The sequence below is a fragment of the Rhinolophus sinicus genome, chromosome 15, assembly GCF_057876585.1.
Source record: "Rhinolophus sinicus isolate RSI-liver-muscle chromosome 15, RSI-T2T, whole genome shotgun sequence".
Taxonomy (NCBI): domain Eukaryota; kingdom Metazoa; phylum Chordata; class Mammalia; order Chiroptera; family Rhinolophidae; genus Rhinolophus; species Rhinolophus sinicus.
The window spans coordinates 119,808,657-119,836,598 of NC_142515.1; the positions used below are offsets into that span (position 1 = coordinate 119,808,657).

Consider the following 27,942-nt stretch of genomic DNA (forward strand, 5'->3'; position numbering starts at 1 on the left):
AACTTAATTCCATTTGTCATGTCACCTAACATATTCCCAGGTCCCAGGGGTTAGGACTTGGACATATTTAAGGAGTAACTATTCTGTCTATCACGTCTGACAAACACGGTCTCAGCCAAGTGACCTGGGTTCACATCAACAGTGATAAGCCATGTTGCTAGCATGTGTACTTGATATGTGAGGAGACTGTTACTTTTCCTGCGTGGTCTTCCGCCCCCAAACCCATAACCCCAGTCTAATCATGAGAAAAACATCAGACAAGTGTTTGTCTGAATTGTCGCTATTGAGGGACATTCTATAAAATACCTGAACCGTGTTCTTCAAAACTATCAAAGGTCATTATAGTAGGAATATACACAGCCTGTAGAAACTGAAAAAGGTAAGGAAACAGATTGTCCCTTATATAGCCTCCAGAAAGGAACAAACCCTGCTGATACCTTGATTTTATGCCAGTGAGACCTAAATTGTGTGTATGACTCACAGAACTGGAAGATAATCAATTTATATTGTTCTAAGCCACAAGTTTGTGATATTTTACTGCTGCAATAGAAAACAAATATAGTTACCCCAAATAAGAAAAGTCTAAGAAACTGTCATCACCAAGAGGAGCTTAAGGAGGCTTGAAAACTAAGTGTAATGTGGTATCTTAGATGAGATCCAGGAACAGAAAAAAGAACATTGAGTAAAAATTAGGGAAACCTGAATAAGTATGGACTTTAGTTAATAATGTATCAATATTAGTTCATTAATTGTGACAAATGTACCATATTAACACATCATATTATGAACATTAATAATAGGAGAAATAAGGTGTGGGGTACATGAGAGCTCTCTGTACTATTTTTACAACTTTTCCATAAATCTGTTTTAAAAGAAACATTTATTTAACAAAAAAAAGGAAATAGGAAATCTCAACTTAATATGATGCTCCAAAGCTTGTAGGTGAGAATGTCCAAATGGATTCTCTAGATAATTGCTATTGGCTATTACGTGTTGTGGAGTACTGTGGAGGGTATAGAAATGGAGCTGTCAGGATCCTGTTCCTCAGGAACTCACGTTCTACTTGGGAAGACATGTTTATGAGTTGCTCTAATCGGGGAAAAGCAGTAAGTGCATACACACTACATGGCTAATGTCCAAAGGACATTTGGATAGGAAAAAAAATGGACTTCCACCTGGAGGGTAGGAGGCCTCAGAGGACCTTGTGAAGGAGGTAGCACTTACATTCTGTCTTGAAGAATAACCAGGTTCATACAGATTTGAAGTGGAAGGAGAAGACTGACCAGCCAAAAGTGTTAGAACAAAGGTCTAATACAAGAGGATGTTAGCAGGAAATATGTAGAATTTAAGTGCTTTGAAGACTGGAATTATGTCTATTTGGTCCATCACTGTATCTTCATTGCTTCCAAAAGAACACACAACACTTGTTTCACAAATATCTGTTGATTAAGTGAAAGGAAAATAGCTGGGGAATAAGTTATGGAGAACTTGCCTGCCAAATTTGTGAGTTTAGCCATTTGAAATTTTTAAGAAGAACATGTTTGAGCTGTACTTTAAGAAAGATTAATCTGGCAAAAAAATGCAATTTAGATGGAAAAAATGCAGATTAGAAAGAAAAGGAGAGGAAGGAAAATATTAAACTTGTACAAGCAAGAAATTTCAATTATATTAATCTTATGTATTTGCAAACACAATCACTAGCGTCTATTAAAATTAATTTGATTTTTATTTATATCAATTTAACACATATATTAAAAAGTAGTTTCGTTTGAAACCAGGAAGTGTGATGCCTCCAGCTTCCTTCCCCCTCCCCCTCTTCAAGATTGCTTTGGCTGTACAGGGTCTTTTTGTGGTACTGTATGAAATTTAAGATTGTTTTTTCTATATCTGTAAAAAAAATGCCATAGGAATTTTCATAGGGATTGCATTGAATCTAAAGATGGCTTTGGGTAGAATGGACATTTTAACAATATTCTTCTGATCTATGAATATAAGGTAGCTTGCCATTTTTGTGTTTTCTTCAATTTCTTTCATTAATGTCTGTAATTTTCAGTGTACAGATCTTTCACCTACATGGTTAAATTTATTCCTAAGGTTTTTGTTTTGATGCTGTTATGAACGAAATTGTTTTCTTGATTTCTTTTAGTTGTTAGTTTATAGAATTGCAACTGTTTTCTGTATGTTGATTTTTGTATCCTGAAACTTTACTGAATTTTTATTAATTCTGTCCTTTTATGTTGTCTTTAGGATTTCCTATCTACAAGATCATATCATTTGCAATCAGACAGTTTTACTTCTTTTTTTATGATTTCAATGACTTTTAGTTCTTTTTCTTAACTAATTGACCTGGCTAAGACTTCCAGTACTATGTTGAATAGGGGTGGTGAGAGTGGGCTTTCTTGTCTCATTCCTGATCGTAGTGAGAAAACTTTCAGCCTGTCACCATTGAGTTTGATTAATGTCGGTTTGTCATATGTGGACCTTATCTTGAGACACACTCCATCTGTACCTAATTTGTTGATTGTTTCTTTTTTAATCAAAAAGGGTATTGAATTTTGTCGAATGCTCTTTCTGCATCTCTTGAGAAGCAGAAATGATGCTCAACTAATTTTTATCCTTCAGTTGGTTAATGTGGGATATCTCATTGATCTGTGGATTGTGAACCATCCTTATCTTCCAGGAACAAATCCCACTTGATCATGATATATAATCATTTTAATGTACTGTTGAATTTGTTTTGTTAATATGTTGTTGAGAATTTTTGCATATATGTTCATCAGGGATTTTGGCCTGTAATTTTCTTTTCCTGTGGAGTCCTTATCTGATTTTGGGTGATGCTGGCCTTATAAAATGAGTGCAGAAGAGTTTCATTCTCTTCTGGTTTTTGCAGGAGTTTGAGAAGGGTCAGTATTAATTCTTTAAATGTTTGGTAGAATTCATCAGTGAAGCCATCTGGTCCTGGACTTTCGTCTGTTGGGAGGTTTTTGATAACTGATTTAATCTCCTTACTAGTAATTTGTCTGGTCAGATTTTCTATTTCTTCATGATTCAGTACTGGTAGATTGTATGTCTGTAGGAATTTATCCATTTCTTCTAGGTTATCTGATTTGTTGGTTTGTAATTGTTCACAGTAGTTTCTTATGATTCTTAGTATTTCTGTTATTAGTTATATGTCTCCTCTTTCATTTCTGATTTTATTGATTTCTGTCACACTAGTGACTCCTAAATTCACTGTGATTTTTCTCCCAACCAGCATTGATTTTTCCTTCTTTCCCCTCTGATATCCCTTGGCCTGTACCTAACACAGCCAGAACCCTGCAAGTGAGCGCTGTGATACAGACAGGGAAAGCTCCAGGAGAAGCCTGACTTCAGGAGCCAAAAAGGGAACTCAGAACCTTCAGAAAGAGTGAGAAGCCCAACCCCCTGCCTCTCTTATTTTTCCTCCCTCTCTGCCAGCCCTAGGTAATCCCATCCAGGTGATTTTTAAGATTTCAGAACATAATATGGTGCATGATCTACCGGGGGTGCCAAAAAATATATATACAAGTGGACACTTTGGTCAGTGTTGCTCAAGTAGTACACTGTAATCAGAAGTGTCTGGATGCTGATGGTCACCACTTTGAGCACCTCTTGTAATTGCAGAAGTCAAACCTGACTTGTATTCATCTTTTTTTATCAATATATATTGAGTATTACAATTTTAATAGTTTTTCCTTTCTTAAAATTTCCTTTCCAAATGTTTTTCAGCACCCTCTGTATATATTATATAGAAGGACCTAAGACAGCCTTGCTAATCAAACATATTAAACTTTTTGCAATGGCACATGGGTATTCACACTAAGAGGTGTGAATAAAATCTATAATTAGCTTTATATATTTTAAATAACTTTGATAGCAAATTCGTTCAGATAATGTCAAGTTTTGCTGCTGAGTTTTTAGAAAATTTTAGTTTTCAGGACTTTTCGATTTAGGAATTTCAGATGAGGCATTATTGAACCTAACCTCTACTCCTACCTGGCCGTCAAGGGTAACTATTGACTCCAATTCCTCAGCTTTTCTGGAGTTTTTAGGTATGAACTTATATGCAACCTATTGATTTCCCACTTTGCAAACTTAGGGTTGTCTTTCTCTGTTCTGTTAAGTCAGTCACCACTTGTCCATCTCTTTCCATGTTCCAAAATTTGGTTTATACAGGCATACCTCATTTTATTGGCCTTTGCTTTATTGCGCTCCACAAATGTTGCATTTTTTTGACAAATTGAAGACAAGACCCTTCACCAACAAAAAGATTAGGACTTACTTTATTGTGATACTTTATTGCGGTGGTCTGGAATCAAACCTGCAGCATCTCCAAGGTATGCCTGTATACCATGGTTCCCTGAAAATAAGACCAAGCTGGACAATTAGCTCTAATGTGTCTTTTGGAGCAAAAATTAATATAAGACCCAGTATTATTATATTATATTATATTATATTATATTATATTATATTATATTATATTATATTATATTATATTATATTATATTATATTATATTATATTATATTATATTATATATTATATTATAGACTCGGTCTTACATTATCGTCAAATAAGACCGGGTCTTATGTTAATTTTTGCTCCAAAAGACACATTAGAGCTGATTGTCCAGCTAGGTCTTATTTTCGGGGAAACAGGCTCTCTCTTCTGCTTTGGTATCTTCTGCTCTGATCTTTGAACGCATATGTCTTTGCCTGTTTCATTTCTTAACTGGCTGCCTAGTGGAGTTTCAGGAATGAACAGAGCTCATTGGACGTATCCAATCTGCCATGTTAAACCAGGATCTACAGGTGAAGTTTTACTAGAACCCTGAGATCTAGATAAAAATAGTCTGCTAATGAGAGAATTCTGGAGTTCTACAACATTCCAGTTAATTAAGAGGAGGGGGTTGCAGGGCAAATGGTAAAGGACAATAATTTCTTAAACTGTTATCATCTGAAGCTCATCAGAGATGGGATTTCTATTTCAGCTGTATCCACAGACTCATTAACATTGTCTGGCTACAGTGGGCTAAATGGTGTTCTGCTCTGCAACCTCCCTCCCCGCCTTCCCCAATAAGATGTGTCTATAATCATCTCTAGTGCCTGTAAGTATTACCTTATATGGCAAAAGATGTGACTCAATTAAGGGTTTTGAGAGGAGGATGTATCCAGGATTATCTGGGCATGCTCTAAATGAGGAAGTTTGAAGTTAGACCCCCACAGAGAAGGTGAGGTAAAGAGGAGGCAAAGAGAGAGGAGGCCAGAAAACAAGGGTTGCTGACCAGAAGCCAGAAGACACAAGAAATGCAGGCTCAACTAGAGTCTCCAGAGGGAGTGCAGCCCTGTGTTCCCCTTCATTTTGACTCCTGGCTCCAGAGCCATGGAAAGAAATACACTTCTGTTATGTTAAGCCACCCAGTTTGTGATCACTGGTTATGGCAGCCCTAGGAAACTAAGGCACTGGCCGTTCTGTGTCATATTGTTTTCCCCGAGTAAGAGCAAGTTCTTTATGTGTGAGACAAACACGTGAATTTTTAAATTTATAATGTTAGACAAGTTGGTTCTTTGCTGTGGGCCTCAGTTTTAAAACCTAAAAATTAGGGTTGGCAGTCAGTGATTTGCAATGCTTCAAATTCCATAATACTTTCAGTTTGTGCAAATCCTCATATGGTAGTGTGGAAATCGACCTATTTGCATCAGTCATATGATGAATATGTAAATAAGTCTCAAATGGAACTAATAACATTATTGCTACCTTGGGGCATATTTTAAAAGCAAACATTGTTCTTCATACTGTTTCTTTTGGAATAGCTATTTAGACGTGCTTATGTATGAAAGCAATAGTATGTTTTATATGGACAGCTAGCTAGATTTATTAAGAGTACCTAATCTAAGCTTAATTTTTTATATAAAATTTGATGTGCATAGACTAGTCTTCTTGCCTCTAAAGTTTTATTTTAGCAATGATGTTAAAATCAAATTAATAGGAGTTTTTTTAGTCCCCATTTTAGTTGTCTAGATGACTATCTTCTCTAAAAGACTTTTCTTAATTTAAAATTTAATGGATGGCTGATTCAATCACAGAAATTTTCAGATGTTCATAAAAAACACATTTAGCTGTATCACCATAGTTCAAGGACCTTCTTCTTCTTGCATATAATCTGTAACCATAACAGCCTTTGGTCTTTTTTACTTTTCATGCTCCTAAGGGTTTTTGTTTTCTCCTTTTTAAAAACCATTTTCAAATGTGCTTTCTCATCCTCCAACAAGACCAAAGAATCTAGCCACCATTCCTTTCAGTTTTTCTCCTCCCATAGTGGTGAAATGCAGATTTAGATATTATAGCTAATGCTTATTAAGCACTTACTCTCTGCGTGCAAGCTCATATACTCTTCCAAGTACATCAGCTGTGAGGTAGGGCCATTGTTATCATTCCCACTTTATAGATAGGAAAGTTGAGAGACTGAGAGGTTAAATAACCTACACAGAATCAATGCGTAATTACTATTGTGTAGAAAGGAGCTAGGATTCCAAGTTTTTCAGTGTAACTCCAAAGCCACGCTCTGGACCACTTGCCCACTGTCTTGAGGCTTTCACTGTCTGAAGGGCTGTCTAAATTGAATGGATTTTTGACCACCTGTGTTCATGGAATTCCTCGTCAAGACCTGCAAGGCTCTTCAGGGCTCCACTGCCTAAGAGAGAGTTTTTGGAAGTTTTCTCTTTGGTCATTGAGTAACTATGCTTTTTAAATCTGTCTGTTAAAAGTAGAGAATATATTAATCCCATGGGCTCTACTTAGTTGTCCGACATCATGGAAATTTGCAAACAGATCAAGCATTAACTGACTCGGGTTCTCTAATTATTAAGTTCAGTGATAAGAATAACCACATTTCTATCCTGCCTCATCACCTACCCTTTACCTGGGCTGGCAGCTGCTTCATTGCCCCAGGCTGCAGGCATCTTACCTGAACGCTTCCAAGACTTCATGAAGGTTCTAATCAAGACTGGTCCTGTTTTTTCACCTTTCCAGTTTTCACCTTGACTGAGAGTATATGAGGTGCCATCCTCATGGCAGAGAAGAGCTGCAGGGCTCGTGGCATCCCCTGGAGCAGAGGTTTTTCAGAGCCTCATTAACAGCAGCCCTGCTCCCAGTCACCCCTAAAAAAAGCACATTTTCTGCTAACGCCACAAGTGTTCTGCTAATGGGGATTTTCAAGCTTTGGATCCTGATCATTTACTCTGGACTATTGAGCTGTTGCAATCTGTTGCTTGAGTGAAACTGGAAGCACTGTGATTCTCCTCTTCACCGACCTCCTCCCGAGCTTTTTCAGCTTGGCATAGCTGGATAGGAATTGATCTAAATTGTCAGCTGCCCTCACATTCTCAGAGAGAGAAACAGGCAAAGGATAGGTAATGCATGCAGGTGAAGTTGGAATCTTGCATCTTTGCAAGATTTCTTTTTGGAGCTGAAAGAAGGGGGTGGGAAATCAAGAAAATCATGCTCTAAGAATCACATTACTGAATCTTTTGCACATTTGCTTTACTTCTGCCCAAAGGAACTAAAGAAATGGGAGCCTGGACACAATTACAGCTATCCAGGACTTCATAGTACTGGCATTTTCCCCATGCTGATCACAAATTCGTTTTCTTTATTAATTAGGCTTCGGAGTACCCAAACCTCCATTATTCCTTTAGCAGCCAGGCACCTAACGGATTTATTGATTACCCACAATGAACACAATGAGCCTAACAGACTTTCCCAGTATATCCTGTTGTTCCCAAACTATGGTAAATTGTCTCAGGCTAATGAGGTTTTCCACATTTTTAAATATGTCTAAAATTGTACCATGTGTCTTTCTTTGTGGTGTTTACTCACATCCATTTAACAAGTAAAATGAAAGGTGCTGAAGAACTAAGCTACAGTATAATCCATCTTGTGGCACTGGGTATAAGAGTAAATATTTGTTTTAGACCTCATTATTCAAAGTTTCCAGGGACTAGGAAATGTTCATGATGGGGAAAACAGACACTAGACATTTAAAAATATCAAATGAATCAACACTCCTCCAGTACCCACTGTCTGCTAAACACCATGCTACGTTCTGTACATACAAAATGCCTGTCCCTCCCTCACAGGGGTCACCGTCTCGACAGAAGCTCAGCTCACAGACTAGTTTTACATGAACTGATTCTAGTGTATTAGTAATGGTGTTGTTGATAAAACACTTATGCCTTATATGGAGTTAGGGATATTACTGTATAACAATAAGCAAAATTTAAATAGTGGGATGAAAAAGGGAACAAATTGCAATCTGTTTCCCTATGGCACCTGCCATCTTGCTGACTCTTATTTTGGCTGACATGGGTGGGTGACTTTTCCATCCTCTTGTCTCACTTCCTCCTGTGAGTCCCTGCTGAGCTGTGTTCTTAGGCAGAGAGGCTCACCTTCTGGATAGATGCCGACCTGGGATGAGGGCTTTGTCAGGAGCTGTATTTCCTGCTTGTGCATCTAAACACGTTCAAGATCCATTTATGTAGAGCAGAGAGTCCTCACTTATGATGTGTTGTTTGCGAAATGGCCAACAAAAATCTAGAAGTTCCGTAGGAGTCCTTAGTGATACTGTCATTTTTCCTTTCCTGATTTCTCGCAGAGTCGAGAAGGATTTGCGTAATATCTACCAGCTCAGGTTGTGCAAAGGTTACTTCAGCGGCATACCTAGATGTGGTGCACAACCAGCTACTTGGAAATGTACTTTTTACTCATTAAGGCAAGAGCCAGAAATCAAACCCTCTCGATAATACTTGGTGGAAAGTCAATTTACCCAAGAAAACCCAGGACCAAAACAACTACTCTCAAATTAATAAAGGGGCTACAAATCTTCTAGATCTAGAGCTTGGGCTATGGAAGTTTCCCAGGACTGAGTTTCACAACAGAGTCTCTATACAATGATATACACATAGGCAGAAAACAGTGTTCTTTTGAATATGCCATGAAATAACTTGGGTTTCAGTATTTGGGAGGGGCAGATGATGTGAACAGGAAGTTGATGTATTTCAGGATATTTACTTATAGCAAAGCACATATTTGAATTAACAACTCTCTCCCAGGAGTCACTGTGTATATGACTTGAGGTGAATTTTGCTTAACAGTATTTAAAAGTTGGTTAAAAATTACATTGTTTAGTGGAGGTGAAATGCCACTATTTGGACTATCTATTTTAGGACCTGCTTCTATCACAACATAAGCATTTGTGAGCTTCTTTCCTGTGGTAGGAATACAATCATAACCCAGAACTCTATACTTTCATTCTCAAAGAAAAATATCCTGAGCTCTGTTAGTTGAAAATGACTTGTAGGGTTCTATGTATCAGATCTTCTTCCATTATTCAGTTGCCCAGCTGTGGCAGATTACTCCTTAGTTCTCTGCAGATGCCCAAATGTAGGCTTTGCGATACAAACAGACTTGCCACAGAGATTGCAATTACCTGAATTTTGAGATTTATATCATATGGCTCAATTTTAAGAAATACAACAAACAATTTTCAAATGTTTTAAATATTTGCTTTTTCACATGCAATTTATGACCATGGTACCTCAACCTAATCAAATTACAGCTTCCAGTATTATTTTCAGAGAGAGAGCTTTTATATCTTTTTGGCTTCAGGGCATAATCTAGGGTGCAAAATTCTGGAATTTTCTAATAGGGTATCTCTAGCTTGCTTTGTGCCTGAATCACGTTTTAATTTCTTTTACTTATGTAACGCACGCATTTCTTCTTGACCCACTTTACATTTTTGTCTTTTTAGATGGTGGTGTTATATAACTAAGGAGAACCCAGAGGCCAGATTCTTGGCTCCCTAGTCTGTCTGTCTGTCACATTGTGGAAGAACAATCTTCTCATCACCCCTAGTCCTACAAAGAATAGGACGTAGCCTTTGTTTGGGGCCCCCGTGCTCTTTTCTGGTAACCTCTAGGAACATCTGGCAGTGGCACAGTGACTAATGTATTCTTCCAGGTGGGACCTATCTTCTGGGGATGGGGGGAAGGGGTAATCCACAATATAAACCTGATGTTAGACTGTGTATGACCTTAAAAGAGAATCAAAATTGCCTTTGCTTTTATCTCTATTTGGCAATACATCTTGCACCTTATGTAAATACAAATAATATTCTCATTCCCCCAAAGACACAACTTCCACAGTTTTGCTTCTTCCCTCCCTCCCTCCCTCCTCTTCCCCCATTGTGAAGTTACATAACAGATGTAGTGGCTTCACATTGATTTTTAAGTCTCCCAGTCAAAATCGTTCACATTTTGTAATTAAATTATTAATTACTTGAGAAATGTTTCAGTTGAATGGTGATTAGATAAGCAGGATTGAAAAAAGACTGCATCACAAAGTGTACTTTTCCTTCATGTTTTTATTGAAATAATTTGATGGACCTAATTGTTCATAGGGAATACACCTGGTATATTAATTCACTACAGAGGAACAAATCAAACACTCTAACATCTTTGTTATAGGGGTCCCAGAGGGAGAAGAGAGAGGCAGAAAGGGGCAGAAAACATGTTTGAAGAAATAATGCTGAAAACTTTCCTAACCTGGGGATGGAAACAGATATCTAGGTCCAGGAAACACAGAGAACACCAAACAAGGTGAACCCAAAGAAGCCCATACCAAGACACATTGTAATTAAAGTGGCAAAAGTTAAGGATAAGACAAAAAGGCAAAAAAGAAGGAAAAAAGAAGGCCAAAAGAAGGAAATTAAGTCACATACAAGGGAAACCCCATAAGGCTCTCAGTTGATTTCTCAGCAGCAGCCCAGAAGGGAGTGTCAGGAAATACTTAAAGTGCTGAAAGAAAAGGCATTACAAACTAGAATCCTGTACTGGGAAAGGTTATTATTCAAAATCAAAGGAGAAATAAAGAGTTTCCCAGACAAGCAAAAAGAAAGTTCACCACCACTAAACAAGCTTTATAAGAAATATTAAATAGTCTTCTTTATGCAGAAAACAAAGGCCATAACCAGAAATAAGAAAATACAGGAAATCAAAAAATCTCACTGGCAAAGGCAAGTATAGAATAAACACAGAGAATAACCACTTAAAAAACTAGAAAGGCATGTGATACATTCAAATATTTTTTCAAAGTATTGGTATATATATTTGTATTAGGATAGAATGATTTTAAGAATTTGGCAGGCAAAGTCAAAGCCAATTGAAGAGTTCCTATTGGACAGAAAGTGTGGTTTGGCCCCAAAGCTCCACCCTTAAGCCCCAGAGTGCTTGACGATGCCCTCTGCTTTCCGATCTTGTTTCTCTCACTGGACATCACCTTTGGGATCTATTACGATAGGCTCTTGTCCCCATGAGAGAGCTTCTGCTGCGTTCCCGTGTTACTTGTCTCCAGCTTTGCATCTTCTCATGTGATGATCTGGTTTTGACCTAGAATCTCCACTTCCTTTAACCCCTATGTAGAACCAGATGGGATAGACTATGGTACAAGAAGTAAAAAGGTTTCAAAGAACAGGGTATCAAGAGGCCAGAGGCACAGGTATGTTTTCAGCTTGCATCCACCCTCAGGAGTTAGATTTGGAAAACCCAAAGGGGCCATGCTAGCAAGTCAAGCCATGAAACGTGTAGTAATAAAGCATAAGATGATGAAGTCTTGAACAACAGCCTGATCTGGATAATAAGATTTCATAAAGACATTTGAATCTAAGACATGAGCCAGTGGTGGCAGCTGGAATTAATTTAAACTTTATTGAGATATAATTGACATATAACATTGTATAAGTTTAAGGTGTACAATGACGTGATTGTGTGTGTGTGTATCTCAAAATGATTACAGTAGGTTAGTTAACACATCTATGACCTCACATAGATATAATTCTTTTTTGTGGTGAGAACTTTTAAAATCCACTCTCTTAGCAGTTTTTAAATATATATAATACAGTATTGTTAATTATAGTCATCATGCTCTACATTAAATCCCCAGAACTTATTTATCTTATAACTTATAACTTTGAGTTTGTACATTTTGACTATCTTCACCATTTCTGCATTCCCCACCAACTGCCCCTGGCAACCACTAATCTCTTCTTAGTTTCTTTGAGTTTTGTTTTGTTTTGTTTTTCAGGTTCCACATGTAAGTGAGATCCGAGGATATTTGTCTTTCTCTGTCTGGCTTATTAAACTGAGAATAATGCCCTCAGTGTTCATCCTTGTTGCTGCAAATGGCAGGATTTCCTTCTTTTTTATAGCTAATTATTATTTCATTGTACATATCACATTCTTTTTATCCATTCAGCTGTTGATGGACACTTTGGTTGTTCCTGTATCTTAGTTATTGTAAATAATGCACGGCAGCTGGAATTTAAATTCTAGCCTGCCTGGGATCCCTGACTCAGTTCCTTCAGGACCATAAAGAGGTTAAGTGCTAGGACAGACCTTGACTCTGAATTTAGCGCTCTCACTTGAATATCTATATAGCGTAAGCATTTAATGCACTAGACTTGAGCAGTTCCATTCTTTCTATAGCCACAACTGATTTTAACCATGCTATTTATTCCAGTTGTCCTTCTAACGTCTAGTGAAAAAGTATTAGGATCTCTCTAAAATTTTGATCCCCTATCCCCTACCTCCCGACACAGGAACCACCACTGTTAGAAAGAGCTCTTTGGCATCCAGTTGGGTATGGAGGGGCTTCTAAAAGGCACAGTCACAACAGCTTTCTATTTGGAGCCATCTTTTTGGAACACAGATCTGAAATCTAGTCCTGGGCTTTCAATATAAAGAGCTACAGTAAGTTTACTCTGCGGGTTTATCATTCTGTGATTCTATGTAAATCATATGTAAATTGATTTATGTAGAATCACATGAATTCTGTGTTTCTATGTGAATCATAATCTTCTATTCTGTTGCTGGTGTGGAGTCTGGCACACACACGAAAAGACTGTCCTAAAATTCATGTTTTAGTACCTTCTTTTCCTATATCTTGTAACCACCATACGGCCATCCTAAAGATGACTGACTTTCTATACTTTAATGGTAGAGGACTGTATGGACTGGGTGAGATATGTCTTTATGTGTATACAGTATATAAATGCATGTGTATTTCTTTCTATAAGCATGTGTCATAAAGCACATATTTAGTTTTCTATATTCTTTAGCTGAAAGACAAAAGAAACATTTTATAGGCTACAGATTCAAAATCATGCAAAGAAGGACAGATAGTTGCTATGCACCTATAGCTTATTATCTCATTCCATCCTTGTTGCGTCCCATGTGACGTGGGTTGTGGGGAGCCAGGAGGGTGGCACAGGGTTAAGAAAGACAGTAGCCAAGAATAGAGTGAAGCGGGCCAAGGGACTCCAGCCTCAAGGACTGAGCTCCTAATCGGGCCAACACATGGCTTTTATTAGTTAGGTGGGGAAGTAAAGGAGATAAAGCTTGTCAATCTCAAGATCTGTGAATCCCATACATTATAATAGGAAACCAATTCAAGCCAATCACCTTGCCTGCAGGCAGCTGAACGTAAGTCTCAGGATGTATGTACTTCCCCAAGGGACAAAACCTTTATGCATATGAATAGATGGAGAGCACATCATTGAATCTCTTCCCCTGCAGGTTGTGGGGAGGAATGCAGCCACAGAGGCAGAAGCTCTCCTTAGCCAGGGGAAGGTGGGGGGCTGTGCCCACCTCTATCAACCCCGTGGGTTCTCCTGTTGGTCCCCATGTGGCTCCGCCTGGCTTGGGTTGTTCCCTCCGTGGGGACTCTTACTCGTCATTGGCTGACCAGCCATCTTTTTCTGGGGCCAAACAGGGAGACATAAGGTGCAAGCACAAAGGTGAAGCAAAGTCCCTGAAAGGATCTGTCTCACAGACTCTCCTTGCTTCGGGGCAGGTACGAGGAGACAGACGGGTAGGCTGCTGCGTGGCAACACATCCTCACAGGGACTTGATGAAGTAGATGGTAATATCTTAATTTTCCAGAGCCTAGCTCATTATAAATAAAGCAGGCTGCTGCTATTAACATACTTCTTTGTGAAATAGCCCAACCAAGGTTAATTCTCACTCATACATACAGATGCAGAGATTCTACACTGGGTGACTTTATCCTGGTGATTACTGAGGGACGTCACGTGATGTCACCATCTTTGAGACTTTTAGTTCCAGATGCACAGACTAGGGATTTGGAAAATTACTTGGCATATTTTAGGAGCCTGCCCTTACATCACTTCTGCCCATATTCCATTGTCTGACCTCAAGCGTATGGCTTAGTGGTGAGGCATGCTGGGAAATAGAGAGGGGCACACTGATATGGATGAGCCCTAATTGTCCCTGGCCCATCACACAGTCACTAAGTAGAGCTCCAGAAACTCCAAAACCCACATTCCAAAACACGTTGGGCAAAATCACTTTGAAATCCTGTGGGTATTTTAGGACAATATGAGAATATTTCCAAACTTCATCATAGGATTTTTTTGGTTTGTTTATCTACTTATAGATTTTAAGGTATTTCATAATTTTTGTATGGTAATAATAATAAAAAAAAGAAATGTGATCTTGGCTGACACAGAATCTTCAAGAGGCCCCACTCTTTGAAAACAACTTTTAATAATTAAGTCAATAATTACTTGTGCTTTTCATAAAAGGAAGGTTAAATGACACAGAGAAACAAGTATAGAAATTTATTATATTTATTTATTGGTGCCCCAAATAGTTTTTATATCACTATGAGATTTCTTGGTAAGAAGTTCAGAGAAGTTACATGCATAAAGCTCCTTATTTGTTATACTGACGTAGGTAAGCATCTCTAACTTGCTACTAACAACTGCAGTGCTACCTCCTAATATACCACTGACTACACTTCAGATATCTGACACTAGAATTCATGCTCTACATATTATCTGTATTTTCCCAGTGATTACTAAAAGCTTTCAAATATTGCAGTTGATAGCAGTCATTTGGAAAGACCAACTATGTTTCTCATAACAAGTAACTTATAAAGTGTTAAGATTTATAGCAAGTCAAGTGTATCGTGTCTACTTCATGAGGTGGTTGTGGCCTACTGGAAGTTACAGAGGCTTTAATCATGATCTGATCGTCTTGCTGTGTGATCTTGGGCCAGTTATTTCAACTCTGTGAGCCCTAATTTCTTCATGTATAAAATGAGGATAAAAATATCTGACCTTCCTAGGGCCTTTCCTATGAGAATTCACTTAAAGCACTTAGTACAGTAACTGACATATTGTTCCCCCAAATATTAACTATAGTAGTAATAAAAATAATGTGGATATTAATACCATGATCTTAGCTTCAATTTTTTCCCCCTGTGAAATGGAGATAATAATATCTGCCCTGCACTGAGAAGGAAATGAGCTGTATATAAAATGTCTGCTGCATGATAGGAACTCAAATTGAAATTCTTTTTTATTCCTTTCTAGACAAATCAACATGAATTTACCTCTCCATTCAGATGTAGGACCTTTGACACTGCTCTGGGTAAGTCCTTAGGCTGTACAAGAGTCCTTTCAATTCTGAATTTTGAAGAGTATTTCTGTAAAATTTCAGTGTTGAATGGGAGATGCTTGGTGTTCAGTATTTCTTTGGCTAAGATCTTTTCCACAGTTGCCTCCATTTCGGGGTTACTGAGTTGGCTATACGATGCCAACTCAGTTGTGAACATAGTTGTGACCACTATGAAATATCCAGCAGGCAGTGTTGTCTCTCTGTGTTTACATGGAGTGAGGTTGGTCTGACCCTAAAACCCATGCCCTTCATATCAAATTCTAGAGATAAATCTACTTCCTATCTTTGATTGCATGTGCATAGGACATCTTTATCTGTTATGGGAGCCATATAAACAAATGAGTTTATGAGTTGTTGATGTCCCTGGATTTTGTCTGTGCTGTGGTTAGATTTAGCTTTCATATTCTGCTACCCTGGGTACTGTTCAGTGTCATTACCCAGTGCTATAATTAACAAGTGCTCAACTAGTAGACACCCAGGTCAAGAGGCTGGCTGTCAACTGTAGCAGGTCATATAGCACTGCAGTCATTGACATTTCCTTTATCAACTCTGAATTCTCCACTTGAAGATTTTTAACTGATGATTTGAAGGAAAGACAAGAAAAAAGAATGCCTAGGAAAAAGTATCTTTCAGTCTTTGTAATTCAAATTTACCTAATGCAATAGTAAAATATATCATTTTTACTTCTTGAATACAAATAATTTTCCCTTCAGAATCTGTGGTGTTTTCTACTGAACTAGAGGTTTTGCAGCACTAGATTAAACTGAAATTCTCAACTGAGCTGCAGAAAGAAGATTTGAATAAATGTAGCTGCGTCTGTGCTTTAGAGTAAGACTGCTCTTGAAAGCAGTTCCTGCTGCTTTGAAGGTTTCCCTTTTCTCTTTCGGATTATGGAAATAGCGACTACAGTGGAGTTGTTATGCTTCTTGTTCTCTATTACAGTCTTTCTCCCCATCCGTGTTTCTTTCTTAATTAGGATTATCTGCCATCTCTCACTACTAAATGTGAGGGCAAAGCCACGATTCTCCAGCCTTCTAAAACAGCAACCTGATCAGTAAGACCAGCTTCTGGCAGGAAAATGAAATTATTTTTAATGTTAAACAAAGAAACTACAGGATTCCACCTGCAGCCCAAGTCTGACTGGGAAATGATGAAAGAAGTCAGGATATTACTCTCTGATCAATGGATTGCCTTTGGACATGGCTTTTAAAAAAGAATCCTAACCCCAAAGCCACATAGCAGTAAGCCCCAGATGTAGTAAAAAATGAGCCACTTGGAGGAATGGGCGATTAGCAGGGCCTCATTAGGGGAACCAAGCAGGGGGAGCCACACAGGGCAGCTGTGCTCTCCTGAAGATGGGCATGAACCAAGGGATGGATGCATGTTGGGGAAACGGTTTGGTTTTTTGGTTTTTTGTTGTTGTTGTTGTTTTTGCATTGCATTTGCTTAAGGAAGAAAATGTCCCAGGAAAAAACTTGCTGATTTGTTGGACAACACGTGTGACCCCTTCATATGTTTTTATGTTTCCTGGACGCCCAGCGTGGACTTTTTCTCAGAAGCATCTGAACAGATGTGTGTTGACGTAGTACACTGGAGGGGCTATGGAAGATGGAGGAAATGGGGCAATCTGGGGAAGAAGGCATCATGAGTCATGTCTCGCAGGTGAGGCTGATACTTGCTCTCCTTAAATTGCTACAGTGCAAGAATCAGCAGGGCTGCACCCTGGCAAAATGCATGAAGAAAGACACACAGACCTATTCATCTGCAAAGGACTTTCATTTTCTCCACATAAAGAGCAGCCTGGCTGGGCCAAAATTATGGGCTCCTAACCACATCAAGACCTGTGCTCTCCTAGTAAAGGCAGTATTTAAGGAATGTAGATGAAGGTTCTTAATGTGTATTTGTATGCCGATCTGCACATTGCTAGACATCAGGTTAAAACAGTGCCGCAGTAATGCCTGTCCTGTGCAAACAGCCCACACTGACATCATTTTGCACCCCATAAGGACATTCCTCCCACAGCGCAGCTTTGGCGAGATGGTTTTGATTCAAGAAATGTCTTTACCTTTGGTTCTTCCTTTTCCAACGTGGTTGGAAGCACTGCCACAACGCTGTTGATGAAACACGCACATGTGCGCTCCCACGTGTCAAGGAGAAAGTCCACGTGTCAGTTTGAGCCGCAGTGCACTTCTTTCCTTCCCTACTGCCGGGTGATAATGCAGTGGGGAAATACTAGAATGTGTAAACTGAAGAGCAAAGCCGCAGGGTGATCATTAAGCTCAGATGCACAGCAGACCCGCCCCTCGCACACTCGGCCTGCGTTGCTGCGGGAACAGGTGGTGTGAGGCAGTTCCCGCCGAGCAGAAAGTGGGGAGAGCGTCACAAAAGAAACTGGGGTCTGTGATCATCCAGGGCCTGACAGTTGTTGAACACCTTCTCTAATGAGGACTGACGCATGTCTTAATGCCTTACTCAGGCAGAGCATCGACTACTTTAGAAAGGCGGAACACAAGAATCATAACTCACTGCCAGCTTCCTATTTAATCGCTCCGGGGGTGGGATATGGGTGGAATATGCTAGTCCTCTGTATTTAGGGCTAACCATCAAAAACGTATTCAAACTTTTTTTTATAAAAAGTTAAAATTTATCGAAATTATGCACACAAACACAGACCACACATGGTGCCATTTGCAGTTGAGAGTAATGTTAATAAATATAAAGATGCAGTATTAAATCATAACTGCATAAAATTAACTACAGTACATACCATATTACTATTGTAATTTCTTTTTTTAAAATTAAAGTCTATTGGGGTGACAATTGTTAGTAAAATTACATAGATTTCAGGTGTACAATTCTGTATTATATCATCTATAAATCCCATTGTGTGTTCACCACCCAGAGTCAGTTCTCCTTCCATCACCATATATTCGATCCCCCTTACCCTCATCTCCCACCCCCCACCCCCCTTACCCACTGGTAACCACTCTACTATTGTCTGTGTCTATGAGTTTTTGTTTTTCATTTGTTTGTCTTGTTCTTTTGTTGTTTTTGCTTTATATACCACATATCAGTGAAATCATACGGTTCTCTGCTTTTTCTGTCTGACTTATTTCACTCAGCATTATATTCTCAAGCTCCATCCATGTTGTCACAAATGGTCCTATTTCATCTTTTCTTACCGCCAAATAGTATTCCATTGTGTATATATACCACAACTTCTTTATCCATTCATCTATCGAAGGACATTTTGGTTGTTTCCATGTCTTGGCCACCGTAAATAAAGCTGCAGTGAACATTGGACATTGGAACACACTTGTCTTTATGTATAAATGTTTTCAGATTTTTTGGGTAGAAACCCAGGAGAGGGATTGCTGGGTCATACGGTAATTCTATTGAAGGTTTGGTAGAATTCACTAGTGAAGCCATCTGGTCCCGGACTTTTGCTTTTGGGAAGGTTTTGGATGACTGATTCAATTTCGTTACTGGTGATCGGTCTGTTTAGATTTTCCAATTCTTCATGGTTCAGCCTAGGAAAGCTATATGTTTCTAAGAACTTGTCCATTACTTCTAGGTTATTGAATTTGGTGGCATATAGTCCTTCATAGTATTCTTGGATGATTGTTTGTATTTCTGTGGCATCCGTTATAACTTCCCCTTTTGCATTTCTGATTTTGTTTATTAGTGTCTTCTCTCTTTTTGTCTTAGTGAGTCTACCCAAGGGTTTGTCAATTTTGTTAATCTTTTCAAAGAACCAGCTCATTGTCACATTAATTTTTTCTATTGTCTTTTTGTTCTCTATTTCATCTAGTTCTGCTCTGATTTTTATTATTTCCTTTCTTTTGCTGAACTTGGGTTTCATTTGTTCTTCTTTTTCTAGTTCTTTAAGGTGTAATGTGAGGTTATTTATTTGGGATTTTTCTTGTTTCTTGAGATAGGCCTGTAATGATGTAAATTTCCCTCTTAAAACTGCTTTTGCTGCATCCCAAAAATTTTGGTAGGATGTATTTTCATTCTCATTTGTTTCTATGTATCTTTTGATCTCTCCTCTAATTTCTTCTTTTACCTGGTTGTCCTTTAAAAGTATGTTGTTTAATCTCCATGTATTTGTGTTTTTTCCTGCTTTCTTTTTGCAGTTGATATCCAATTTCAAAGCCCTGTGATCAGAGAATATGCTTGGTATGATTTCAATCTTCTTAATTTTGCTGAGGCTGGTTTTATTTCCCAATGTATGGTCTATCCTTGAGAATGTTCCATGTACATCAGAAAAAAAATGTATAGTCTGATGTTTTAGGATGAAGTGCCCTATAAATGTCAATTATGTCCATTTCATTTCATGTGTCATTTAGGGCTGCTATTCCTTTATTTATTTTCTTTTGGATGATCTATCCATAGCTGTCAATGATGTATTTAGGTCCCCGAGTATAATTGTATTTTGGTCAATTTCTCCCTTTAGTTCTTTTAGTAGTTGCTGGGTATATTTCGGTGCTCCCTGATTGGGGGCATAAATATTGATGACTATTATGTCTTCTTGTTGTATAGTCCCCTTTACCATTATGAAATGTCCAACTTTGTCTCTTGTTATCTTTTCACCCTGAAGTCTGTTTCATCTGATATCAGTATGGCTACACCTGATTTTCTCTGGATACCATTTGCTTGGAGTGTCAATTTCCACCCTTTCACTTTGAGTCTATGCTTGTCCTTATAGCTGAGATGTTTCTCTTGTAGACTGCATATGGTTGGGTTTAGTTTTTTGATCCAATCTGCTACTCTGTGCCTTTTTATTGGTGAGTTCAGTCCATTTACATTTAGGGTGATTATTGATATATGAGGATTTCCTATCATTCTGGTAAGACTGTGTCTCCATTGTTTCTTTGCCTTTTTGTTGTTGTCTGTTATTTCTGTGTGGTGGTGTTCTATGATTTTTCCCTTTGTTTCTTCTTTTATTATGTTATATATTTCAGTTCTGGATTTTACCATTATGTTTATGTAAAAGAAAGTTTCATATTTAGAGTATTCCATTTTCTTCAGCATGCTTACTTTCTCCATTCCCATATTCTGGTTCAGGCCTTTACTGTCCCCCTTTTTTGGTTTTGGTTGCCACAAATTGTCCCTGTTGATGGTGGTCGAATAGCCTCCTTTAGTATTTCTTGTAGTGCAGGTCGTGTATTAGAAATTTCCCTCAGCTTCTGTATGTCTAGAAAGGTCTTTATTCCTCCTTCACATCTAAAGGATATCTTTGCTGGGTATATTATTCTTGGCTCATAATTTCTCTCTTTCAATAGTTTGAATATTTGGTTCCTCTCCCTCCTGGCTTGTAGAGTTTCTGCTGAAAAATCTGATGATAATCTACTGGGCTTTCCTTTGTCTTCTTTTCCCTGCTGCCTTGAGGATTCTTTCTTTGTTATTAATTTTTGACAGCTTCAATACAGTGTGCCTTGGAGAAGGCCTTTTGGGGTTGAGTTATGTAGGTGTTCTATTTGCTTCTTGGATTCGATCAAACTTTTGATATAAGTCTGCATTTATAGGTACAATCATGTCTTTTTGGCGTATTATATTTAGGGAAGGGAAGTAATGAGGAGTCTTAGATCCCTGAGAAGAATGCTGAGTTCCTTAGAAAAGTGCCCTATAAATTCAAGGTATAATTATCTGGATCATTGTTGTCATTATTTCCATCTAGTTTCTAGATGTATGTTTGGAAATAAAATTAATCTTGTAGCATGTAATCCCCAGGACCATGAGAATCATGGACCCCAGAAAGGAAAAGCATCCAGGTGCCGATGACATCAGGGCTTGCCAACTCATCAGGGCTTGCCTTTCAAAGCGCAGAACACAGAAAAATCTAGAACACAGGAGAGTCATGTCACCATTCATCTCATTTTCCACAAATGAAGTTAGACCCTGCTGTGTCACTTATTAGTGTCATCTGATTGAATTATCTCTGTGGCTACTATGGAGAATAAGACAAGAAGTTATCCATTCAACTTCAGTTGACAGGACAGAGAAACAATTCATGAAGAAAGTTTGCATTACTTCACTCAGATTGCATATCTAAATAGAGGGAGAACATCTTATTCCGAGGGATGTCTGGATAAACCTCTGGAGATGAGGGAGGGTAAGCCAGGTGAGCGTGTTCTAGTAATCAGAGGGGAGGCTTAAATTGTATTCTCAGGGCCTTTTGTGTGTGCCAAGTGTGCAGTGGGCCCCAAGTAGAGTAGACTTGCTCCAAACATGAAGGAGAGGAGATTTGGAAATGTTGAGGAAAATCTGGGAGGTGGGAGAGGAGATCACAGAGTCTGGGTACTGCAGGAAGGAAGGGAGAGGTCAAAAAAAGAAAAAAAAATCTTCCATGGAGGTTTAGCTGAAGAGGACATCAGAGGCAAAAGTATCTGAGGGGTTAAGTTGTTTGATGTAGGGTGAAAAATACCTGTCTCCTTCATCTTCCTTATGCAAATGTTAGAAAATCTACATTGCTCACTGTGTGTGTGTGTGTGTGTGTGTGTGTGTGTGTGTGTGTGTGTGTGAATTCCTTAGGACTACTCAGAGAAGTAATGTATCGAAGTTTTCTCAGAGGAAAACTTTGCATGTGTTGGTGAACTCAGAGCAAGAGGATTAGGAAAAAGCTAACCTAAGAGTTTAAACATTTCTTTTCAGTTACTGAACAGAAATCAAACCAAAGCAACCTTGTGGGGGGCAAGGACAACCCAAATTGCATTTGATAATATCTGGCCTAAGAAAGAAAATACCAAAATGCAATTAAAATGAAGGAGCCTGAAGGAGAGGAAGAAGAGAACAACATTATTTTAATTGTTATTATAGTAATTATTAATAATTATTTTTAAACAGTGGTGTTGAACATTTCCACATTCCTTAACTATGCCAGTGTTGTTACTTTTTTATTTTTCAACTTCTTTTGATTATCTGAGTCCTTGATGTATCTGAACCCAGAACTCTCCTTTTATTTCTCTAGGGATTTGATGTTAAGGTTGAAATAACAAGCTTGGTGCTATCATGACATGCCAATTCAAACAGAATGAGACAAGATCAAATAAATGATAGCCAAGTAGGATATGTGGAGATATTTATTGAGTTGCATCATATTCTGGTTTTTCTGTTGATGTTATTCCCTTTGTTTGTCCTTAAAAACTAGGAAAACCTCTCTGCTCATTCTATACAGAGGCAGCCTGTGGGTCATTAAGTCTTTTTTAAAATTTCTTTTTCAATTACAGTTAATATACAGTATTCTATTAGTTTCAGGTGTACAATATAGTGAATAGACATTTATATACCTTATGAAGTGATCACCCTGGTAAGTCTAGTAAGATCTGAAAAGTACCTTTGAGATGATTGACTTTCCAATCTATGCTTGGAGATTTACCTGTGCTCCGACAGTCTAGAATTGAGACATAGCGTCTGCTTAAACTCTTTAGGTGCTCACAAGGCTGACAATTTCATTTTCATGTAATTAAAAATAATTTTATTTAAACAACAAGATGTTTAGTGGAATTTTTTCTGTTGTCTCTAGAGGCCCTAAGTTGGAGAACAAAACATTCTAAATGGAGGAGCTAGACTAGCAGAGGGGGTGATCCCAACCTGGGTCTGCCTGTTTCAGCTACCACCCACCAAAGGCCTGTATAAAAAATGGAGGTTGAATAGACTTTGGGGAAGCCATTTCCTTGGAGAGCACTTCCTGGGTGTTTGTGAGATGGGGAAGAACTGAGTCCTTTCCTCCCCATTCTAAGTGAGGAGGCTTCAGGGAGGGATCAGATTAAGACTATGACTCATGTGTTGGTTAAGCTGTTGCTGTATGAAGACATGTTACTTGAATTATTCTTAAATAGTCTCATGCTGGGAGGTTGTTGCGAGACTTGACCTTTCCTGGTGGCAAAGGGAAGAAAATCTCTGGGAAAGAGCGGCATTTGTTCCAGCTGTATCCTTACCTCTAGATTGGAAACCCTCTAAAGGGAACTTACGTGGGTAAATTCAAAAGGGACCTCCCCAAAAGGACTGACTAGAGGAGTCATAGGCAGCAAGCTGGAGAAGGGACTTACTCAAGCTGAGTGACCTACAGTCGGCGAAGCTCCATACAAGTAGAGCTCCAAGGAGTCTGCAGAAACACCAGTGAGAATATCTACCACCCAAAGTGCCCTGACAATAACTACCATCTCATGCAACCAAGCCACTCCCCCTAATCCTCTCTCACTACCTGAGTCTTACCCTGGAGCCATCAAAATAATAGGCAGTGAGTGAGGGTAAGAGGTGGAGGTAGGAAAAGAGAGGAGGCCAGTCACTCATGCAGTTCAGGTTTCCAGCCCAGATTAAAGGCGAAAGGGAGACGCTTCGAATAGGACAAGATCCAGAATTTTTATGTTCTTGACTGGGACGTTAAAAAGTATTGAAATGAGATTGTTCTTTTGACTAAGTGGGACTGAGAGGCTGGCCCTAGATGCCGTGAATGCTGGGAAAGAGGAATGCCCTAAATTGTGTGAACAGACAGAGAGAGAAAATTTTCCTTCCCTCCCTTCTCTCCTTGCCTCTCTCCCTCCCTTCTTTCCTTCTTTTCTTGTTTCTTTCTATTTGTCTCCTACTGAGTGAGTCCAGCTGGTTGAATAAATTAATAATACTTAAACTGATAATGATCTAGTTTCCTTTCATTTCAACTTTGGTTTTATTCTTGTAGCTGAAGATATTCACAAAAAAGTATTAATTTACTATATTAAATACTTTCGAAGATTTGAAAATAACATTGGTAGGGTCCCTGAAATTCTTTGTATTCAAGTTTCCAAATCCCCTAATTCTCCAGCCATTTTTCATACAACTGTGTTTACATCCTCTGCTAGTCTGGTCTTCATCGTCTCACATCATTCTAGATTAATATCATTCTTCTTCAACCAAGGCTTCTCTTTGAAATGTACTCTGAGCATAGGGAAGCTTGTCCTGCCACTGAGCGTATCATACAACACTGGATAGGTATCATAACATTCTGTAATGCATCAGGACCAGGGAGAGTTAGCTTCATAATTATGAGAAAGCACATATTAAAAGTATAAGTTAATGATTTTCAAATAAATTAGTGATAAAGATAAAATTTGAATCAGATGTACTTAAAAAATAAGGCCATTCTTCCATTTAGATGGACTAGTTAGTGGGCACCAATGTATGATTTGAAGATTTAAGATTATGTAAAAAGTGGTTTTGTTATACTAATGCCTATCATGTTAGTGATTCTAGTCTGGTGTTTGCCGTTGGCCAATTGGTATGCCATTGGGAAAGTTCTATTACATTCCAGTATACTTTTTCCTTAATTGTAAGGAGCTGGGTGGGATTGAATTAAATTCCTCAAACATTTATCATATGAGTACTAAATATGTTATTACAGAACCGTGTAATAAGAGCTATGATTCCTGCCTGAAAGGAATTTACCAGTTAGAGAGAAATAGACAAATGTCCAACTAATTCTTGGTACCCAACATTTTGCGATGACATAAAAGAATGTAAACACCATGAAGGTATGTATTGGACCTCAAAAAAAAATTTGTTGGACATCTGGATGCAATGAGACCCAAGGAAGAAGGATTCATATTTCTTCCCATTCTATAATTCATTGAGTTTTGTACTTATTCCTGTTTTAAAAGAGTTTCTTCCCTTTGTGTAGTATTATTTAGAAATGTAAATATCCCTAAAGTGTAACTTGCTAGACACATAATACATTCTTGTAAATCAGTTTAGGTCATTTTCACATTGACCGTCATGTTGACCATCAGAGACCTGGAGAATAGAAAGCATCTTGCTGGCAGAGGAGGGCAGACAAGAGGGAGAAAATAATGCTTAGAAAAGGGGATTGTGGACAGATAGAAGTGAAAATTGTTTCTTCCTACCAAATTTCCCGGGGTTGTCTATTTTGTCCCACATCAGTGAACACCGATTTGCTTGAGGTATTTGTTCCTCAAATCCTGCATGTGCTTTGAAATTCCATTCAAAGCCACAGAGAGTTTGGGATAATGGAGCTGCAGCAGAAATCAAAGTTGAAAAGCTTTCATTCATAAAATAGAAACTAAAGAGAGCCTGTTGGTAACAGAGTCTATGGGAGAATGGAGCCTCAAAGAGCCAGACGTTGGTGTGGGTGAAATAAGGAAGGGAGAGAATCTCAGAACTGGGTTTTCCCAAGAAGATTTTGTAAGTCTAACCACATGTGTGTCACCGGAAGTTGTTGATACTGGCCTGACTAAGCAGAGCATAATATGATTTGATGTCATTGAATAAAAATATACTAGGGGATCAGTTTAAGTCAGGTGTGTGCAAATGCAGAGGTGAGAGGCGGAGAGATGTTACTGTACAGGTATCCCAGTAGGTTTTTGAATCCGTGATGTAGTTTGGACATATGCAAGTATATTATAAACTTAAATGGAGGTACATATTGGCAGGAAAAATAAAAGATGTTATCTGATGGAACTTTAAAAAATAAAGCAATAACATTACCCTCTGTCAAGTAGAGTTCATTTCACACTTGGAAGAGAAAGTTATGATGAGTGGGGATATGAGCTGTGCAGTGGGCAGCAGTGCGTGTTACAAGTGTGCAATCATATACATGCCATGACACAACTCAAGAATGGTTACAAACAGTCATTTAACCTTAACCTTGATATGTACAGCTAATAATTTTCTCATAAGAAGTAGGTCCTACAAAAGTTAGTTTTCTTCATGAGTCATGTGAAATAAAGCCACTTTTTGCTCTTTTCGTTTTGTTATTTTAAATGTTTTAATAATTCTCAGAACAATTATTCCGTTTCTAGATAATTCCCATCCTTTAAATGTCTATCTGCACTTTTTGCTCTTTGGTACCTCTTTTTGGCCATTTTTATTCTCATCTGAATTTTCCCTACAACCAATTAGGGAAAAGACCTCAAAATAACCAACTTTATTATTTATTTAATAAAAATCATATTTAGGCTACCAGCTAGTTTTAGTCTTCTGCATGATTAATTTCAGTTACTGTGCTTTTGGGTTTATTATTCATGATCACACTACATATTTATGGACCAGTGATACCACATGACTTTTTAATAAAGTTCATCTGGTTTCACCCTTTGAGGAAGCAAGAAGGCAGAAACGCCTACATCGGGCAATGTATGCTCTTTATTTTAACCTTTGAACATGAAATTTCTGATCCCAGATGTGGTTGGTGTGCATCTGCTTGAACAGCAGTGTTGTTAAACTATTCTTGCAATTGTGAACGTAAATATTGTACTGTTTCAGCTTCAGTGTTGACTGAGGTCCTAATCCAATAGGTGCTGCTAAGTGTATCCATGCTCCAGAAAGGACATGCTAACCCGTCTCTGTGGGGCTTTACAGGAAGTGGCTGTTGGGCGGGAAGGAGGTGTTTTCCTCTCACCTCAGATGCAATGAGAGATGCTCTTAAGCCACCCTTCAGAGAACGTGAGGGACACTGAGGATTAGTCCTTGTCTCATGCTTGCGAAATCCAAAAGGTGGCATCAGCTTGAGCAGTGGAGCTCAGGGCTACCATTAGAATGGTTGGTATGTGTTATGGGTTCAGTTGCTTCTCCCCCAAAAGCTATGTTGGAGACTCAACCCCCAATATCTGTGAATGTAACCTAACCTGGAAAGAGGGTCTTTGTGGATATAATCAAGTGAAGGTATGGTAACACTGAGCTAGGGTGGGTCCTAAATCACTAAGACTAGTGACCTTATAAGAAGAGGAGAAGAGATAGAGACACACAGGGAGAAAACGAGGGAGAAATTGGAGGGACGTATCTACAAGCCTGGGAACCCGAGGATTCCTGGCAAACTCCAGGAGGTGGAGGAGGCTGGGTGTGATTTTCCCTACAGGATCCCGAGTGAACACGGCCCTGCCAACACCTTCATGTAGGATTTCTAGTCAACAGAATTGAGACACGACAAATTTCTGTGGTTTTTAATCCACCCAGTTTGTGGTCCTTTGCTACTGCAGAAAACGAATGCAGTGAGGCCTAATGCAGCAAAGTTTAGGTAGTTTCCCATGGACAGATTGTAAGTCATAAGAGAGAAGAAGTGGCAGAGGCTCATCTGAGGCTCATCTTAGATGTTGTTCCCATGTAGTGCATGAAAGGGCGAGGACAGCTCGGCAGAAAGATACTGGAAGTGTACAGCCCGATGTCCGAGGGTTTAGAGACACGTTCTGAGCCGTCATCCGAGCAACCTGCTAGTGACAAACCCTTTGTGATGAGCGTCTCCCAAGAACCATAAATGCTCCCAAATGGGAGTTGGCTTTAAACCCCAACTGAGCCACATGGGGGCCAGTTGTATCAGAACTCTCCTGCCCTTTTCCCCTATCCTCTCCCCTCTGTGAAGATCCTAGAGACGTAACAAATCCACATAGCAAACTGAGGGAAGA

General features: G+C 38.7%; 1 protein-coding gene across 3 annotated transcripts in view; it reads left to right on the forward strand.

The window, feature by feature from the left end:
* Positions 1–27,942, forward strand: part of SLC7A11 (solute carrier family 7 member 11) — a 386,915-nt gene that overhangs the window by 85,241 nt on the left and 273,732 nt on the right. The window contains exons 2-3 of one of the 3 annotated variants that reach the window (XR_016019081.1): positions 15,466–15,523; positions 17,090–17,212. The gene's annotated coding sequence lies outside the window, so the exon portion shown is untranslated. Of the gene's footprint in view, positions 1–13,973; positions 13,992–15,465; positions 15,524–17,089; positions 17,213–27,942 lie in introns of those variants that run through there. The other 2 variants (XR_016019082.1, XR_016019080.1) reach the window with 2 other exon arrangements.